At 32.8% G+C, this 17,496-nt stretch overlaps 1 long non-coding RNA gene across 1 annotated transcript; it reads left to right on the top strand.

Moving 5' to 3' along the window:
* The first annotated feature begins 1,177 nt into the window (after window positions 1-1,177).
* On the top strand, window positions 1,178-5,490 carry LOC140814404 (uncharacterized). Its single transcript, XR_012114100.1, has 2 exons — window positions 1,178-1,346; window positions 4,481-5,490. It is a non-coding gene; the product is annotated as an uncharacterized lncRNA (long non-coding RNA).
* Window positions 5,491-17,496: the final 12,006 nt, after the last annotated feature.

Consider the following 17,496-nt stretch of genomic DNA (forward strand, 5'->3'; position numbering starts at 1 on the left):
GAAGACTTTCACTGGATTGATGTTGCATTGTAAGGACCGTAGGAATTGAAGTATCTTCACTAGCTTGACGATCTCTCTTCTTAAAGAAAGAGGATATCAATGTTTTTCCTTTCTTTGCAGCAGATTGATGTTCCATTTTGAAATAGTTCAAGTTATAATCCTAAACAAGAATAAAATAATTATTAAACAAATAAACAAGTAATAGTCAATCAACAACTCAACAACAAACAATCAATAAACCACAAATCACGCACAGAGAAGCTATAAAAAACAAAATAAAAAATGTATAGCCGATTCTTACGTGGATTGTTGCCTTGCCGATGAGCAATTCGATTTCTTCGGGAGTCCACAATTCTATTCTGTCGCTAAAGGGCTTGGGACTTGGGAGAGAAATTTTGTAGAATTGAGGTGGGGCGGATCTGAGGATATGGGATGAATTTGGTCTCATCCTTGTAAATGGACGGGACTTGATTGGAATAAGACATTGATGTACAACGGTTTTTGAAACAACCGTCGCTATTAGCAACGGTTTTTCAAAAACAGTCGCTAATAGCGACTGTTTGAATTAAAACCGTCGCCGATCCACATCGGCGACGGTTGTACTAAAACCAACCGTCGCTAAAAAAAAAGTGGGCTGGGCTACAGCCCAGTACAGCCCTAGAATAAATCCGTCTCTGGACCCATTTATATATATTTTTCAAAATTTGACTCATACAATAAGGTGTAAAACAATGAAGAAGTAGAGTTAGAAAATCGAAAGTTACTTTGTGATGTTTGAATGTTTTTTTATTACATCGAGTAATATTTATTTTGTTAAATATTTGCATTTTTTAAACACTTGTTTCGTTTGTAGTGTAATTAATAGTTTAGGTAATAAGATTTTTAAATTTTATATTCATGAAATATAATTATCATATTTATGTTATATTTTGTTATTTTGTGTTTAAATTAAATTATTATTATTATTATTATTATTATAATATGTTTTCAATGTTTATTTAATTATTTTATTAAAAATAAAAGAATAATATTTCATAATAAAAATTATCGAGGTGATCGAGTTAATCGGGTTTGTTTGAATTTTAGTTTATAATTTTCGAGTGGATTCGAGATAAAACCGAGTTTGAATTAAGAATTTTTTTTTTTAAAATACTCATATTTCAACCGTTCCTGACTAACCGGAACCCACCTCAGTTGACCCGCCCCCCCCCCCCCCCACATGGCCAAAGGCCCAAACCACACGATAGGTTAAGTCCAATTTTTAATTCTGTCGAGCAAAGAAAGAAGCGAAGTTCATCGCAGAATCTCGCAAAATTCTTCTCCGGAAGGTAGTGATCGCCGGCTGAGTAAGTTCTTATGCTGTCAGTTTTCATTTTAAGGTAAAACCTATTTATTCTCGGAGATATATGTTATTCCGGGTTGCGGATTTTGATTTGAACAAAAATCGGAGGAAACGAAAAAAATTCTGTAAAAACCCGTCATATTTATCCCTTGCTATATTATCAAGAATGTGACTTTTATAGTAACTCCTTTGGTAGTTAGGTTGGTATGTCCCCTTACTTATTAGATAAACAGCCCTTAAGCTTGTCATGTTTCTGAGATTTTATTTCATTGATTGCTAGACCGAGCTTTGTTTGATGAAAATGTGTGTCAATGTTGGGGACTTGAGTATGTTTCCGGTTTCTCAGGAAACGGGAATATGGTTTCAGTATCTTGGTGTGCAAGGGCGTGTGATATAACCACCTTGTGAAATAAATATTCTGAAATTAAGTGAGTCTTGAAACGATGTTTGGATCTGATCTATGAGACGGAAGAGGGACATAACCTGCATTTTATTTGTTGCGGAAAATGATTTGGTAACAAGCTTATTATAGTGCTCAACTGATCTAAGGTTAAGATGTCTTACACAGTTTGATTATATTATCTTTCAGTCGAGTAGGAGTGCCCATATCATAATGGTTCAAGCAATGTATGAAAACACTTTTGAATGTTAATGTTGCTATATGGTGCAGAGACATGAATAGTATTAGAATCAGCAGAGAATTACCGGTGAATGTGGAGAATACTAGGAAAAAATATTTCCATGGTTGAGGAAGTCCATTTCTTGTATATGTAGGCTTTATTTTATTTGGTGAATTGGTCAAGTGATTAAAAAAACTGTAGACTATCTTGTTTCAAGTATGATTGTTTAAAAAAATTAGTGGAACATCACTTACTTAAATAGTTTGTAGAAGGTCAGTAAAGCTCCGGAATTAGATATTGATATCGATTTAGACACTTCCGTACCACGATAAACCACAAAGGACACATTTCATCTAACAAAACACCCTTCTTATTTGGCCTGCCTGAGACTTGTACATTTAGGATTTAGGATAGAGTAGACTTTGAAACTGGCAGACCTGTGTTGCCATATAATCACTACTGATTGAAGACTTTAATTGTTTAAAAGATTGGATGTTGATATGGAACTTTTGTGCCCGTGGACTCTAATGCATAACTGGGATAAGCTTTTGTGGTTCTTCAAATGAATGTTTTTAGAAATCAGGCAAGATGGAAAAAGTAAAAATGAATTCATATAGTGAAAAACATCTTAGTAAATGAGGTCTGACATATGGGTATTCTTGTAGCCTTCATAACTAACTGTGGGTAATTTGTGGACGCACAAACTCTAGAAAATAGGGGACTAAAATAGAGAATTTTAGGTATTTTATCATGCCACCCTCATTGATTTTCAACAATTTAAATGCATAGTATTTTATTTACGGTCATTATTTCTACATGTGTAGACAATGGAAATTGGTTGCTGCTTTTTCTTGCAGCCATAGTGTAGTGTAATCATTTTGCCATGTTTGTTCTCTTCTTGCTCTTAAAGATTGTCTTTGCCTAATGTGAGTCTGATTACTGATCACGCCTCACGGCACCTTTTATCTAGTGCATTTGATGATATTACACTAGTGACATTTGCTAACTTAGTGAGTTGGAGAATAACCTTTGCTCTCTTTAGCTTTCCTTACGAGTGTTCGATATGGTTATGGCTTTTTCATTGGCACTAATCAGATGCATAATTATAGAGTTTTCAGTTTGTAATTGGAAATTTCTCGGATGCATTTGAAGCACACAGAAATTTGTTGAGTTCTTCTATGTGAACTCAATATTCACATTACACTGTTAAGATTGAATTTATCAATATGTTCTCAATATTGAACTTTGATAGTTAAGTCCAAGATAGAAGGTGTAAACGAAATGCAGATACTGCCTCAACTATATGAAGAACAACTTTTTTCTCTTCTCACTTGTCAATCTGTTTGGATAAATACGATAGAGCTGATCTGGTACAAGATTATTACTAATATGAAATTACTGGTTGTGAGTTTTATCATTGTCAACATTTTAAATCTGGATAAAATTGTTTCGAGTCTATATTGCCTTTAACATTAGAAGAAATGACATAATTATTATCCTGCATTTTATTCAGATCAATACATTAATGGATATCTGGCTAATCAATTTTCTGAGTGCATGTGCTATTTTATGTAGAAAAGGTTAAATTGCTTGTGTTTTTGGGAGTTTTCTTGTCCCCGGACAATGTGTTGCTTCAGAATCTACATGAGTTTTCTTATTCCTTTTCTTTCTCTTCTGATTTTATTTTGGAAAACCCAAAACTTGTAAAGTTTTTCTCAATAATACTTCGAATTGTCCTGTATATGACTCTACTAATTATCAGACCCAACTCGTGGATACTGGACACACAGAACAAAAGGGAAAAGCATAGGAGTGGTTTTTCATGATAACATATTTCACAATTTATAGAAAAGTACATAATGAACTGTAAAAATCTGTCTCGACTAATGAATGATTACCTGGAATCGAAAAAATAGTAGTATCCTTTCCAAAAAAAAGTGGCAATATCCAAGGGATTGGTTGATGGACAACCTGCAAAGGCCAAAAATATGTTGGTTGAGGTTTTTGGAGAGGCCAATATTTGTCAATTCCTAGTGAGACTATAAACTTGTGCTTGTGTTAATGAAAATTCAGAAATGATAACACCACTGTTCTAGTCTTGCTAAATTACGAGTGAATAATTCAGCAAAAAAGTAATTAAATTAGCATTTTTGTCTCGTTTCACACCCACGATGTAGAAAGATAGCAATGATGCAGAATGATCGAGAAATAATGGCATTGGACACCATGGATAATGCATTGAAGCAACAGAGTAATATACACACTGAGAGGGGGTGGTAGCGTTATAGGAAATATGATGGCATCTGAGTTTCTGTTGTCACACATGTGAGAATATTCTCTTGTTTACATGAAAACATATTTTTTTGTGATGGAGTTGGGATGGGCAATGTTTTCCATCCTCGTAAGAATTTCTTTAGTACTTTGCACAACAGGTGGTAATTAAGTTTAATTTAAACTGGTTGATGCTCATGTTTCGATTATTTGGTCTGTTAAATTTGACTTTGATGAATACTTCCAGGTAAATTACCAGAACCTGCTTCGATTATGGGTGAATCATTTACAATTCAGCTAAGCAATAACTTAGTCAGAAACCTTCTCGATGATGGTCAGAAGGTAAAAAAGAAAACAAAGAAGTCAAAATCAAAGATTCCACAAGAAGCAAAAAATCCCCAACCGAAGCAGCTTTCTGACGCTTCGGAGACATATAAAAGTCTTCCCTCAGCGGCTGGATGGCCACTTCAGCCTCCTATGTACCTCCCTACTACACCTCCTAAATCTGAAAATGCGAAGTTGGATTCAATCAGGTCTCTCCTTGAGGACAGCCAGAATGTCGTGGAAAGATTGCAGAAACTGGAGGGAAATGTGTTACAAGAGGTTACTCAAAGAGCTAAGGCTCTCCATGATGAGGAGTTCAAGCTTCCGGATCGCCAGCCAACGCGCTGTTTGAATGAGATAGATGAATGTTTGAAGTGCTACAAGGAGCATGCCAAGGACCCCCTCAAATGCGCTAATCTGGTTAAAGATTTCGCAGATTGTGCACGAAGAGGTAGGCAACAAGTCAATGCAGCAAAGAATTAGAGATCCTGAATACTTATTGGCTCATATATCTTGGCCCAAGCTCGTAGGTGGTGTGAAATTTACAATAAAGATTTTCTTGGAAGTATGTTGAGTTTCTTGATGTCGAAAACAGGCTATAAATCCCACACCTCTTTGCTCCATGGATGCGTTATATTGGATGGAATCCTTTTGGGGAAAATATCTTACTTTTAGTTTGGCCTTCGAATGAAGATGACTTTTGTGCCTCATTTTTTATGATGAGAAGAGTAAACCGATTTCGGAGATAATAATACATGTATTCTTTATGATCATTTTTTGTCTATAAATTTTCGAGACGCAAGTGAATTTTGTGGGAAAGAAAATAAGGTGGGAACCATACATTCAGATATTGGTATATGAACTATTTTTACCAGTTGCATCCATGTGAAGTTTATCGGAAATTGCTTTTGAATGAAAGATCGAATTAAAATATTTACAGTTTATGGTCAACATTCCTCAAGCAAGAACTAAATGGGGTGAGTTATAATAATTTATATATTGAAGGACTGATTTTGGTCTTTCATAATATTAATTTCAGTTTTACTCATGCATCGATTTTTTGATAATTCTAAATTTTTTTCCATTGAGAGTATTTATATAACACTACACATGCTAATGTCATGCTGATGTATTATTAGAATCGTGTCAAAACATAATTAAAATTATCGAAAAAATAAAGATAAAAAATTCAAGCTGACATTTGATATTATATATAATAAAATTGCAAAGAGTGTAATAAAGAAATTTTTTCCATAAGAAAAAAGTCTGAGAGCAAATCATGTAATCAGAGCTCTTTATTTATATTTATAAAATATAATTACATATAAAGGATGTTGCATATGTGAATAATCTTTATTTATCGAACAAAATAATTTAAGCTCAAATTTCACAATAATGCTATTTTTAAATTCAATAATGCTATTTTTAAATTAAAAGAAGTAGTAATAAACGAGTATTCAACTTTGCTAGCTCTAAGTTATTTCAATTTATTTGCAGTCTGTCTTAAAAAAAAAACATTTTTAAGTCTTAAATTAAATGTACAGACCAAAGATTCAGATATTATATTCAAATATTTTAAGGAAAACCACCGGGAATCCAACTTTTAAATATTCTGGAATAAAGTTATACAAAAAGTTTTAAGAAACAGATGATCCGACTCGATCTATAAAAAAATCAAAAATTTGTGTGAGACGGTCTCACGGATTGTATTTTATGAGACGGATCTCTTATTTAGGTCATCTATGAAAAAGTACTACTTTTTATGCAAAGAGTATTACTTTTTATTGTGCATATCGATAGGGTTGACTCGTCTCACAGATTATGATCGTAAGATGTTCTCACATGAGTCTCACTCTAAAAAAATTATTTTTTATATCTAAAATATTAATTTTTACTGCAAATATATCATTTTTTTGTTTATTATACTATGAAAAAAATATTATTTATATATCTTGATTTGAATTTAAATTATTTTTTTGTTCAAAAGTATCTTGTAGAATATATTCTAATTTGAGTTAAATGTGTAACTTTTAATATAAAAAATATTACTTTTTAATACGGATATAGACCAAATCCATCATTGTCACGGATATAGAATCATAAGACTATTGCACAAAAGACATACTTCTAAGCCAATCGTTTCACTAGAAATCCTATTAAGGAATCACTATTACCCAAGAGTTTTTGTGATCGAAAAAATCAAAACAGCACGTCACTGTTTCAAGATACAGCTGCAAATTTTCTATGTAACAGGGACCAGCTCAACCGCCTAGCTCAGCAAACCGGACAGCTTCTAAACCGGCTAAAACTAAAGGAGTCTAACGGCTTAAAGAAAGGAAAGCGTGTCTCGCAACCAGTTAAAACAAAAGAAGCATGACCCTTTGAATTACAGACAGCTTATAATTCAACCGTTTGAAGTAAAAGGAGCTCGAAATTTGAAGGACTTCCCAAACCGGCTGATTTTTAGACTTTAAATTATGTCATTAAGAAAGCTATTTAATGCTCCCTTAATGAAAGACATTCTCTGTCTGGTTCAAGACATTCAATGGTTTGCACTGCTTCATAGTCAGCTAGTTTCTATACTAGTCCCGAGAATGATCTGCATTTATATCACTATCCAGAAAAGAAAGATCATTTATATCTTACAAAGTTCTGATGACAAAAACAGTTTCCATAAACGATAACTATAACTCCTCAAGGAACGGGACTCAAGGTCATGCTAGTAAAGAGAACATTAATGCAGATGCAACTTATGGTGATACAACATTCCATGGTTACAAATTTACGTTACTCACCCTCCTCCCGACCATTAGAATATTAGCTTATAAAAGAGAAGTTGAGAGTATGCAAGAGCAGCAGAGTGTTTTTTATCAAACTGTGCGATTATCACAAGCCTGCCTACTTTAAAGGTTCAGAGCGCACTCAAAGATTTACTTCATCTCTCATCAGCACGCACTGAACAGAAAGATATCTGATCATTCAAGGATCATTTTGTGCTACCAAAAAACAGATTGTTTTGTTTACATCAATAACCTTTTGGTTCAAAAGGTTATTTGATTAAGTTGTGGTATCTTGTGAACTGAATGTTCTTAAAATCCAGAATTGTAAAGTGATCACTAAGAGTTCCAAAATAAGGAATGTAATAAGTCCTGATTAGAGTGAGCTGTTGCAAAGAGTTTTTATAAAGCCCAAGTCTTTTAGTTGAATCCTTTCTGAAGAGGAAGAAAGGGTGACGTAGGAGTTTTCATCACCGAACATCCATAAAAATCTTGTGGCTTTACTTCTTGCGAGCACTTATTTTTCATACTACATTTTGTTGATAAGTTTGCCAACATGTTAAAGCTATCATTAGAAATCTTGAACCGTTTTTCGCACTTCACAGTGGTTCATATTTCTAACAGTTTGATAAGAAATTTCAACCGCCTAAAAACAGTTGAAAACAAATCTTAAAAGCAAATAATTTTAAAGAGTTTATTCATCCCCCTCTAAACTCTTTCCCGATCCCAACAAATTCTAAATTTGTAACCTTTTGCCAATCATTTCACTAAAAATTCTAAATTTTACCCTTAAATAAATTGATCATTTACTAAATATCTTTATTGAATTGAAAAACAATTTCAGATAATTATTACAATACAAATATCGAGGAAAATTGTGATTATCAATTCTGTAGCATATCCAAAACCATAAAAACCCCTAATTAAATTAAAGGTTTTGTTAAAATATTTTTGCTACTCTAAAGCTAGATCATTTCAAGCCATTCAGACATAACATAAATAAGTTTAAGCCGTTCACGCAAGGAACTCAAGCCGCAGTACGTCTGAACCCTAGTTGCAAAAGTTCATCTGTCAATCCGGCAAAGTCCTTATGTATTACACGTGTTCAAATCATTAATTTCAATCGTACTGCAATCGGTCAGACATGAGAAAATGATATCGCAAGTCAAGTCGTTAAACAACTTCCAGATATAGAATGATTACACAGTAATCTATCAACTCCCGAATAACAAAAAAGATCATGTTTTGTCAATGGCCTGTAAGCTTTTTCAAAAGCTAGGAGCTTAAAGTCTTAAAGGCACAAGGAAAATTTAATGAACATTTAATGATTGGTACGAATAATGAAGAAGACAGGTTCATTCTGTTAGGTAATAGTACAGATGATCTTTAGAAAGGAAATCCAACCATTAGAGCTTTTCAAATATAAATATGTAGACTCAGTATAAATTGAAATTATCTATACTCTCGTGCATCTTTCAATCCGTATTCATCCAAGATTTTTGAGCAAACTTGAAGCTTTCATATTTCAAGCTGCTCGCATAGCACACACCTACCAGATTATATCAGCTTCAAGGATCAATCTGTTTTACACTACCAACTCAATCCGTCAAGCTGACCATTGGATTATTTTGTTTTGTTGAGGGTTTTTAAACATCTAGATCTTGTAAAGTGATTACTAAGAATTTCAGATTAGGCAGGATAAGTCCTAGTTAAAGTGAATTGTTACAAGACATTGCAAAACCAAAGTATTTTAATAGAAACATTCCTAAGTAGAAGAAGAGGTGATGCAGGAGTGTTATCTCCGAACATCCATAAAATATTTGTCTCATTTCGTTGTGCATTTTACATTCTTACATATGAGTTTCAAGTCATTTCTTATTAATTGACAATTGTATTATATATTTTATCACTAGTTAGCCAAATTGTTTTCGTACTTATTCGTTTTTCAATGATCTAGCAAAGCTAGTTGTTTCAAGAATATTTATTAACAACCTAAAAATTGTTTAGAACAGCTCAAAGTTTAGAAATTATTTAAAAGAGTTTATTCACCTCCTCAAAACTCTAATCCGATCTCAAAAAATGTTATCAGAGAGAGTTCTTTTTTTAACTCTGAAAATTATATTTTTAATGACATTTTCTAACAAGATTACAATATTTTTAAAGAAGACTGACGACTATAAAATGTGCACATATGCACATTTAGCGGCTCAAGATGGTGATATGTGATTTGTCATTACTGACGATCCAACAAAGATTTTGAAAGCCAATACAATCGTAGCAATATTTGATGGTTCTTCACATATGGTGGAAAAGACCGGTCTCAATGGACGAATGAAGATAAAAAGAATTACAACATCGACAATGTGGTCAAATACATTATATACAAAAAAAAACTCGACAAGAACATGTTCAGAAAAATCAAGACATGTTCAATAGCCAAAAAGATCTGGAGAAACTGGCCCAACTCTGCGAGGAAACTATCAAACAAAAGAGAAAAAAATAACTATTCTAATACAGAAATTTTATAATGCCAAAATGAAGTCTGGCGGGACTTTTAATGAGTTTGATAAACGATTTAGAAATATTTTTTTATTGAACGAACATCTCTTGGTAAAGAATATTATAACAGCAAAATTTCTTTGAAGGTTATGAGAGAATTGCCCAGAGAATGAGATGTAATGACGCTGGCTATGAGGGAGTTTAAGAATCTGAACAAAATTAGGCTGCACGAATTGTTTGCTGATATTAGCGTATGAGTTTGAGCTGAGAATCCGAAAAAAAGAAGAGTCATCCACTTCACAACAAACTAAAGCTCTTGCCGTCACAACTCCAATTCCAACTGCCAACGAAGAAGCTTCAAGCAGAAAATCTGTTGACCATATAAGCAACGAGACTATGTCTTACTTGTTAAAAAGTTTGGCAAATTTATGAAGAAAGATAAGTTTAAATTCAATTGTTATCGTAAAAACGACTAAGCTGATGTTAATCAGGCTTGTTTTAACTATGTAAAGCAAGGAAATTTTATTACGAAGAAAGATGATAAGAAGCCACATGGCCCAAAGATGAGAAAATATTTTTCAAGAAAAAAATAGACCAAAGAGTATTCGTCGCTGAGGAAACATAGAACAAATGGGCCGAATCTGAGTTAGATCAATCTGTCAAAGATCTCTTCAAGTGAAAATGATGATGAGAAGGTTCAGTGTCTCATGACAGATGTTGAGTTGGAGAGAGATGGAATTGTTGATGACGTTGTTCTTAATTTTGAATTGAATGAATTCATATGAGAGGATTTTGTCACAACACTGCATGATATGATGGACGAGAAAAGATATTTTAAGAGAAATAGAGATCAAAGGGTACTTGTAGCTGAGAAAACAAAGAACAAAAGGACCAACTCTGAGTCAGATCAATCTAGTTCAAATATCTCCTCAAGTTCAAAGACGGCACAAATATGAGAAAAGAACTATCAAGCAAAAGATAGATCAAAGAGTACTTGTTGCTGAGGAAACAAAGATAAATGGGCTGACTCTAAGTCAAATAAATCAAGTTCAAAGATCTCCTCAATTGAAAGTGATGATGAAAATGTCCAGTGTCTCGTGACATCAAATATTATACTGGAAACTGCAAATGACATGATATTTTTTTTTTGGCTCAAATGAATTCACACGAGAGGATATTGTCATGACACTGCATGATATGGTGGAGTTTAAAAGACTCGCAATTGTTTGATGAAGCCAAGGCAAAAGGCAAAAATCGAACAAACAAGTAAAACAACTCTAGATGTTCGCAGTAAAAGGAAGCTGATGCTCTGGAAGTAAAATCAATATGCTAAAATGATAACATACGAGTGTTCCAAACAACTATTAATGAAATTAAATTATTGACATTTCTAATCAATTATTGGAACAAGTCTTCTGCCTATATTGATAAGATGCACTAGTTGAAAAACCAGCCGGTGATTGAACTGTTCTAGGATTTGGCAACAATGAATGTAACTCTTATGAGGTAAGTACTTAATTGTGCCTAGACAAAGGCAAGTCTATGATAAACTTTGTTCGGTCTAGTACGGCATATATGATCAATTCAAAGTTCAATCTAGCCAGAATGCAAATCTTGAGAGCAGGGGCAAGCACTGTGATTTAAAGTATATTTTTGGCTTCTAGAAGTGGATACTCCAGACATATGGCCGGTGATATCAAGCTATTATCTGAATTAATCATTCATAAAGGACCAAGAATCACTTTCAGTGAGAATTACGAGGGTAAGGCTGTGAGTAAGAGTAAGATTATTCATGTAAAGATAATCACTAAAGGATATATTATCAGTTGAGAACATTTTCTATAATTTGATTAGTATCAGTCAACTATGTGATAATGATTACTCTGTTGAATTTCACAAACACACATGCACTGTAAAAACTGAAAATTGTAAATATTATGTTAACCGGACTAAGAGAACAAAACATCCACAAAATCAGTTTTAAGGCAAAAACTTGTGTGAGACGGTCTCACGGGTCGTATTTGTGAGACGGATCTCTTATTTGGGTGACCCATGAAAAAGTATTACTTTTTATGCTAAGAGTATTACTTTTTATTGTGAATATGAGTAGGGTTGACCCGTCTCACGGATTATGACCCGTGAGACGGTCTCACATGAGACTCACTCCAGTTTTAATTATGATAATCTAAATACTGTCGTATGTTTTATTACTTTGCATGATAACAAAAATTAGTTATGGTATAAACGACTTAATCACTTAACTTCAAATTTTATTTTCAATATTGGCGAGCAAAAACCCTGACCAAAGATATTCATTGTCCAACACGTTTTTTTTTTTTTTTTTTTTTTTTTGATTTAGGCTGAAAATATTCAGAAGGCAACGAAAACTCCAAAGTGGGAGACTGCACATGCAACCTTTTTGTGAGAATGTCGAATGATGAGTGTCAATTTGGGTTCTACCCGTTGGATCGATTAATCCATTGTAAAAAAGAAAATTAAAAAAAAATTGACCCGTCGGATCGATTAATCCATTGTAGAAAAAAGAATTATAGTTGTGATTTTATCAACTAATTTGAAGGTTGATCATGAAAAAAGTCAACCCATTGAGTCATGGATTCCGCTCATTTTTTAAAATAAAAAACAAATTTTTATTTATTATTAACAATTTCATTTACAAATTATTGAGTTAAGTTCATTACTTGGTTGATATATTGTTTATTAGTGTTTTAATTTTTATCTACATGCATTTTATATAGTGTAGGTATTAAGAATGATTCAAACTATTTTGGAAATTATTAATTGTCCATTAATCGATATTATTATTGTTATTATTTAATTAAACTTTAATACAAATATTTTTTAAAATTTTCAAAAAATAATCAAATTTTTCATCTTATAAATGATTTTTTTTTTGAAAAATATTTATTTATTCTTTAAAATTTTGATAAACAAATAATATATGATTTTTAATATATTTTGCTATTTTTTTTATTAGTAACAGTTTCAATCAATCAATATATAAAATCCCAAGATAAATAATTTAATTTGATGGCATGATTTTTTTTAATGTGATCTCTAATGATATAAAAAATTATTTAATAATTAAATATATTCATGATATCAATAATTTTAGTAATCATTTAAACACTCATACTTACTAATTTTAATACTCCAAACATCTTATGGGTGAGATATTAGTACACATAACAATGACACTGTGATAGTGATTAAATTTTTATATTTCTTATTTTTTATAAAATATTTTAAAATTATCCCCTATAGTAGTTTTTTACTTTTACATATTTAATATAATTTGATTTTTTTAAAATTTTTAAATAATGATATAATATATTAATCTTTTCGTTTAAAGATTTGATATTAAATATTTGAAAGATAAAAAAACACTAATATATTCACACGATAATAGAGAAAATAATTTTTATTGCCCATTAACTTGTTTGATTTTGAGTTTTTTAAGTTTTCAAATTTTATTTTTGGTACATTAATTTATATTTCGATTATTTTGGTCTAATTAATGATATGATAGCAGAAATGCTGAAGTGACACCTGAAAATTTCTGACGTGCCAGCTGTCACTCAGCAATTAGATCAAAATAGCCGAAAATAAAAAGTTAGTGTATCAAAATTAAACTTTAAAATTTTAATTAAAAAACCCAAAATTGAACAAATTAATAAACTAAAAATATCATTTTTCCTGGAGATTATACAAATATATCAATATGATTATCTTTTACTTTAATTATAGTCAGAAAATATATTTAAAAATCCTTATAAACTCTATTATTTACCATATATAATATACATACATTTAATAATCTTTCTAATATATATACATAAAAGTTGTTTTCGATATAAATAAGTAATTCAATAACAGAAGCATTTATGTCGAAAAATGGATTTTAAAACACGAATTTTTTAGCATTTTGAAAAGAAATAATTTTATTCCTGTAGTGAAATATTTTTTTTTCCATTGCACCAAAAGGAACACGATATGATATAGAAATATGTAATAATTAATTATTCAAAAATTCATATTATTGGCCTAAATTTAAATTAAAAATAATCAAGTATTTAAAAATTCATATTATTGACGTAAATTTAAATTAAAAATGTTTCCCCTCATTCAGGGTACGTTGCACCAAAAGGAACCGATAAGATATAGAAATATATAATAATTAACTATTTAAAAATTTATATTATTGACGTAAATTTAAATTTAAAATATTTTTTTCATTATTTAACAATTTATATTATTGACTAAATTTAAATTTAAATTAAAAATAATAATTAATTATTATATATTATATATCAGTAAATTAGGGAAAATCTTCGATTCAAGTTTCAACTAAGGATTTACTCTTTATGACATAAAATCTTAGTTTGAACTCCTCAATTTTGGAAAAGTAATTAAAAAAAATCCTTGATTTTATAACTGCGTTAGAAATGGTATCAGAACTTAAATAAAATTATTTCAAACATATAAAATTAGAGTGAGTCTCATGTGAGACCGTCTCACGGGTCATAATCCGTGAGACGGGTCAACCCTACCCATATTCACAATAAAAAGTAATACTCTTAGCATAAAAAGTAATACTTTTTCATGGGTGACCCAAATAAGAGATCCGTCTCACAAATACGACCCGTGAGACCGTCTCACACAAGTTTTTGCCATAAAATTATTATTATTGTGTAATTAACTGTTTGAGGAGATGAATTTTCTCAAATAATATGGATCTAAACGCATATTTGAGATTAATTATTTGTAGGACTTATTCCAATACTTTGGAATATTTGAAATAAAAAGATATAACCAATGTTAGATTGAGGAGCAAAGTGTTGAGGATCGAAGTTGAGTTTAGAGGGGGGTGGATAAACTCTACTCGTTTTTCGTTCTGACGAGGTACTAAAATCCTGTTAAGGATAGTAGTTGATCTTGTGCGAATACTTTCACCTGATTACAATATAACGTGCGGAAACAATCTGATGAAGTAGTTTGAAAAACAGTAAAACAGTAGGACAGCAGTTGTTTATGGAAGTTCGAAGATAAACTCTTCTACGTCTCCCCTTCTTCTGTTTCCAGAAGGTATAACTAAAAGACTTTGGATATTACAGTACAACTCTTGTACACACCCATTTCAGAAGGACTTACACCCCAGCCTACTGAAACTCTTAGTTTCTCAACTCACAAACAATGCGAAACACAAAGTTCTGAAAAGACTCTTTTCAGATTACAGACTCTTCTGACAAAGTATAAATGATGTAAAGATTGTGAAGAGTGTAAGAATCAGTAGCACAAGATGATCTTCAAAATATCAGATATAAGCTATGAAGCGTGTGCTACTTTTCTTTGTGTTGAACTTTTAAATACTCAAGGAATTTTGATATTCGTCTGATAAGAGAGAAGCTTTGTTCCTTGAAGAATGATAATAAGCGAAGTGTCGTATCGAACAAGGATTTGATCTAAGTATATATAATCGACTGAGTTCAACGTTCACAATCAGAGTATGTCTTCAGATAACTGATACAATCAGCTTTATTACCGAAAGAAGTTCCTGCAGAAAAGCTATAAAACAATCAGTCTTGTTTTATACTTAATTGGGTAAAGTGCATTAAATGACTCCGTATAGTATTTAATGCTGCAATTAATACTAGTACTAGGAACTCTTTAACGGTAACAATTAAGATAGCAACATTAGAAAACGTTCTCTACTGGTTTTGTATTGTTATCCCTTTCTACTGGTTTAGTTATAGTAGATCAGCAGCTACTGATAAGTTATTCTATTGTTCTGGTCTACTGGTCTACTGGTCTTAGTTATCATCGCCACAATAAAATTCATGTCTAACAATTTCCCCCTTTGTGGTGATGCCAAAACCTAAACAGTAGAAAGTCGTTAAGTAAAACAGATAATCATTTAAACAAAAAGATAATGTCAATAAAGTATTAAGATAAAAAATCAATCGGTTCCAATATCCCTGTAAATGATTTCTTCAGTCTGAGGTTCTTGATCTCTTCTGTTAGAAGGTTCAGCCTCATCTTCTGTTTGCCTAGCTCCTGCTTGATCTCCTCTATCTTCCCCCTTTTTGGCATCAGCGGCAACCACATGGGCAAAGAGGTCATTTAGTCTGCCGGAAATATTTTGAATGCCATCGGTTAGCATCTCCAGATACGGGGTCTGAGAAGAGATGCGATTATCCAATGAAGCGAGAGATTGATTTTGAGAGTCAATCTTGGCATCCATAAGTTCCACGGAAGAAGAAAGTGATCGAAAGAGATCATCATGCTCAGTGATTCGAGTGAGTATATCATTTTGAGCAAGCATGTGGTACCGTGAGTTCTTGATACAGCTTGTCTGAAAACGACGGTTTCAGCATACATTTGTCCATGGTCTCCGCCGTGTTATAGATGTGTTTGCCCATTCGTTCTCTGAAAGATTGAGCACCACTGAATTCCGAAATGTTTTCACAAGATATACGTTTCACTAAATCAGATATGTTGTTGAGTTCTCGTTGTAGAGACTCAATCTGATATTCCAGGTTAAATGCATCTGATTCCGGGGAGGGAGTTCGCGCAAGAATGCGTTGTTTAATCTCAGAAAGAAGAGAGTTCGTCTCAGTCAGAACAGGATGAGAGACAGTCAATGCAGTAGAAACAAGATTAGCATTCATCAAGGCAGTAGAAGGAGCAGGGTCTGCTGTGCTTTCTGCTGGAATTGCAGAAACAGTAGGTTCATCAGCAACCAGGGGAAGAGCGATTTCTTCAGTAGGAACGGCCAAGTCAGAGGCCAAAGCTTCTTCCGTTGGTGCAATAACAGCCTGTGAGTCTGATGGTGCTTCAGTAGAGGGTGCAGAAGGCTGTTCCAGAAGAATGTTCATTTCTGCTTGATGAGCAGCAGAAAACATCTCTAAATTCGACAGTAAAGAAGTAGCATCTGGTTCTGCTATTTGTTGCCCTGGGTTAGGAGAAACAGAAGGGGGCAATGAAATAGCCGGTGCTGCTTCCAGAGTAGTGGAGACTGAAGGGACAATCGATTCAATGACTTCCTCAACCGAAGCCAGTTCATGCACGGACAATAGTGATGATGACGGAATGTGCCTAGTTGGAGATGCAGGAGTACTAAGAGCAGAAGCCTTTGGGGAGGCTGTAGTCCTTTCCTCAACTGTCTGAGTCTGTTGAAAAACTGGAACAAGGCCAACATGATAGACAGTAGGCTCTCCAAAGCCTTGTTCTTGAGCAAGAAGTTGCTCACTCATCTGCTTTAACCTGTCAGATAGAATCATAATAACATTTTAATCCTGAACAGCAGTAGGAACAGCAGGATCAAAATTTGATTGAAGAACTTTCAGAACCGATTCTAATTTCTGACGTTTCAGCTGATCGAGGATAAAATTCCTTCTTCGCAAGGCCTCGATGACATTTTCTGTTTTTGCCAGCGCAAAAATCTTCTTTTCTGCATTCATCATCTTGCCATAATTCCCTTTTGTTTTGAAGTAAGCAAAAGAGTGGAATAGTCGGACAGTATGCCATTCATCAAAGAAACGCATGTCATCGTTTGCAGAGGTCTCAATCTCGGCTAGATGAAGATCAATGCCGGTGGTGACAGTGGTCTTGTGACCAAAAATAGGTGGTTCTTCAACCATTTTCC

This window comes from Primulina eburnea, chromosome 15 (genome assembly GCF_022965805.1).
Source record: "Primulina eburnea isolate SZY01 chromosome 15, ASM2296580v1, whole genome shotgun sequence".
NCBI lineage: Eukaryota > Viridiplantae > Streptophyta > Magnoliopsida > Lamiales > Gesneriaceae > Primulina > Primulina eburnea.